This window comes from Rhinolophus ferrumequinum, chromosome 13, assembly GCF_004115265.2.
Source record: "Rhinolophus ferrumequinum isolate MPI-CBG mRhiFer1 chromosome 13, mRhiFer1_v1.p, whole genome shotgun sequence".
NCBI classification, from domain to species: domain Eukaryota; kingdom Metazoa; phylum Chordata; class Mammalia; order Chiroptera; family Rhinolophidae; genus Rhinolophus; species Rhinolophus ferrumequinum.
The window spans coordinates 17,856,442-17,860,325 of NC_046296.1; the positions used below are offsets into that span (position 1 = coordinate 17,856,442).

Here is a 3,884-nt window from a genome sequence, read left to right on the forward strand (position 1 = left end):
TCATTTCTAGAGAGTCAAATATAAAAAGGATGCTCTAGGTGCGAAAAGATAAGGGCATGGGGGATGGGTAGGACAGGGTCTGGAGCTATGTCACAAGAAGGTTCAGGGAGTTAAGGACATGGTCCGTGGCTGAGGTGAAGGGGGCGCGGGGTCCCGGCCGCCTGCTTCACCCCCCCCACCCCCGCACCCCCGCGGAGCCCTGGCCTCCGTCAGGCTCCGCCTCCCTTGGGCGGACAGGCTCCGCCTCCCTTGGGCGGACAGCTGCTGCTGACCTGCCTCCTTCCACCTGACCGCCACCCCACCGTGGCTTGAGGGGCCCTTAGGGATACCAAGGCCTCCAGGAATGAGGTCTCTGAGCCGCGGGATTAATTGGGATGCTTCTTAAAGGGGAAAGAACTTCAGTGGGTGGGGCTTAGAGTTAAATATTACGTGATGATTAAAAGCTTCTATGTCCACACAATGAAATACTAGGCAACTCTTTAAAAAGATGTAGTTCTATATCACTGATATTTAAAGATAATATATTAAGTGAAAAAGATTACAACAGAGTATTACTGTATTATTCCATTAAAAATATATGTACACATATGGTTATATTTATACACTCAGAAAATGTTTGCAAGCAATATATGGTTCTATTGTAGTGGGACTTCAGATAATTTTTAAAATCTTGTCTTCTAATTTTTCTGTATTTAACACCGAATTTGTATCAGCATATTTATAGTTACCCAATAGTGAGTTGGCCCCTGCTGAAGTCACCTCAGACCCTGGAAATGGGACCAACACAACAAGGGCTGGGGAAGGGGACAGGACTGGGTCTCTTTCAATGCACAGATGTCAAGTGGAAAGAAGCACTTTACCAAACACAGGGCAATCCCACTTCTGTAAAATCTGCAAACATGTATGAGGATCCCTGACAGCCATGCATGCCCAGGCATTTCCAGAGGGTTCTATTGCAAGTGAAACAAAATGGAGATGAAAGCCTCCGAGTCGGTCATCTGGCACCCCATTAGGATTGTGGGGTTTTCACTGTGCTGTCCTCAGGTAGGCACTCCGCTCTGTGTACTGACCTAACGGGATGTTGGCATTCACTAGAAAGAATGCTGAGGTCTTTATGGACGGTAGGGTTGCTTGTCTTTCTGAGACGCTGAACGATTTCAGTCAGATATTTCAAGCAGGAAGGGACAGTTTCCCCTCCCACGTGCCCTTCTCTCTTTTGTTCTCCTGGATTCATAGTTCCCTTTTCACCATCACCCACCACCACAATGTGAATTATGAGAGGCAGCCTCAGGCATGGGACCTTATGGAAAACCTCCTTGCCCCAAGGAAAACAGAATCTAGGGCCCGATATTTGGCCCTCCCTACTAGACAAGGGGTTCAGGCCATGAGACTGGAGCAGGATTCAGTGATCCTTTAGCAAACATAACATCAGAAGTGGACAATTTCAAACTAATTAAAACAGATACTATACTTGATCTTAGCCAAAAGGCTGAGAAGCAATAGAAGTGAACAATTTTAATGGGGGGGAGGGGTGCGCGGGGGGAGAGAGGTTGGTCTCCAAACTGAATGGAAAAAGGGGACAAAGATAAAAGGGAAAGAAAGCAAAAGGAGAAACATAAATGAGAAAAAGACCATCTCTGTTTCCCCTCTTTTAGGCAGCTTTAAAAGCTGACAGCCTTTGCACATTAGTTTTTGCAGGTGGCAGAAGGGGACAAGGACAGTTCTATCACTGCCATTAGTGAGGGCTTCGCTTGTGCATCTACAACCTACAGGGGGAGGATGGGATTATAGTCAACCTTAAATACCCAAAATGGAACTGCGTCAAGGGGGGAAAAGAAGGATCGACACTGAATTTGAGTGCAAAAAATAAATATAAAATTTATTAAAACACCCACAATATTTTAAAGATACCAGGAGTAATACAGTTCACAAACCCAGTTGTTTGTGTAAATTATAATAAAATACAAATCAAAAAAGGATACATACTTGCAATTTCTAGGCACCCTAAATTAAATTTACTGAAACACTGGGGGAGAAGGGAGGGTAAGGAGGGGTAGCTCAGGAGGCAAACCAATAAAGTGGGAGGAAAAATATTAACAAAAAGGTAAAAATTATACAAAATAAAATTATCAGCATAAATTTACTGTACTAAGAATATCTACAGTTTAATAATACACATCCTATTGCCTTGAGACATTGCAAAAATCTACCATTCATCCATCAACCCCAGATAAACTTCATTTCAAGTAGCCACAGTTACAAAGTCAAGACGGAATATTCAAGTATGGTTGTTAAGTTCACCTCCATTGGAAGCCAAGTAACCAAACAGGAATTCAGAGAGAAGAAATAAAACACATCGAAAAGCTACAGGGGTTCTAGATTAAGTCTAACGCATTTATATGCCACAATATGACCTGCCCTTGTTTCTTTTGAAATTGGAGTACATGAAAAAGAAATTACATCACTCCTGTTTTTCTCCTCCTTTTTCCCCCCAAAAGAAAAAAAAAGTATTGGAACCAAGAAAATTTGGATGTTCAAATGAGCCAAATAGTATTTTTTTTAAATCCCCATGTGAATAGTGACAAAGTTATCCCTGAATGACGACGGGTAGTCAAAATGAGAAAAGAGAGCAAATAATACCACTACAAAAAGCATCCCTGATATTAGAATAGAAGCAAACGAGGAAGTAGGCCAAATCACTCACTGATTCTTAGGCAAAAAGCAACGTTAGACCTTGCATTTCTGTGCTGCCGTCTCTGCTCAGGGGAGAAGCCTATTGCTTTGCTGTTGTGGGCAGCTCTGTGGAAGGAAGGCCTGGGAGTGCGGAGACAGGCGCCTCACAGGTAGAAAAAACTGCACACGTGGGTGTAGGACTATAACCAATGTCGGGGGTACGCACCTCAAAAAGTATTCATTTTGGTCCAGGGTATGTTAAAATTGGCCATGTACTACTTACTGTAGATGCAGCTGGCTAATAAAACTAGGTTTTGAAGGAGTCATTTCAAATGCCAGTAACGATGACTGAAAAAGCTCAATGAGATGGGCATAGGAAATTCACATTTTATTGAAAAGCAAAACTTAAGAAGAAAATGAAAGTCAACCATGCTCCTTCCTTTAGACGTTCTGCCATTTTAACTGCCGAAGAATGAAAAAAATAAAATGACCCCAGATTCTTCAAGGTCAAGTACGTCATCAAATGGACAACCTGCAGGTGTCAGACCCTTACGGAATCTACTTTACCCAAGTTGTCATGATGTCCTGTTTTTGAGGTATTTAAAAAAAAAAAAATTACTGTGACAGTGGATGACACAAAATGGAGCTTCCTGTTGAGTTTTTAGAACATCAACTTTTGTGGACCCAAGAAGAAATTTAGAATAGCACCAACTAAAAAACAGCCTCAGTGGGATCGAGTGAGCAAAAACAGCGCCTTCCTTTAGTCTAAATGTGAGGGGTTTACCAATGAGGGACAGGGCCACGCCGGGGCAAAGGCTGTGGAGTCCAGGAAGGAGTCCTTGCCCACCACAGCCCTGTCCAGTGCCAGGTGAGGAAGGAGATCCATCTGGGGCACCTTGGCAGGCAAGGGGCCTTTGGGACTCTCAGAGACATCTACTTGGCACCCTGGGTTGCAGGAGGAGAACGCGTGTCCTCGGCCATTAGAATGCCTGCCATGTTAAAAGAGACAGGAGAACCTGACTCCTCTTCCTCAAGAAAAACAAAAAGCTCTTTACCCTTCCTTTCTCAGTAGGCCTGAGATGACAGATGTAAAATGGAGCACCAACCAAACCAGGCAGGCCCACTCCCATTTGCAGCCAGGGAGCTAGCTGCCTTTGCGACATGCCTTTCTGTGTTTGGCCACCAAGGGAAGAACAAAAAACAAAACAGAA

General features: G+C 43.7%; 1 pseudogene; it reads right to left on the reverse strand.

Annotated features, from left to right (window-relative positions):
• Positions 1–1,370: 1,370 nt before the first annotated feature.
• LOC117033522 (uncharacterized) lies at positions 1,371–1,501 on the reverse strand (annotated as a pseudogene).
• Between the last annotated feature and the right edge of the window lie 2,383 nt (positions 1,502–3,884).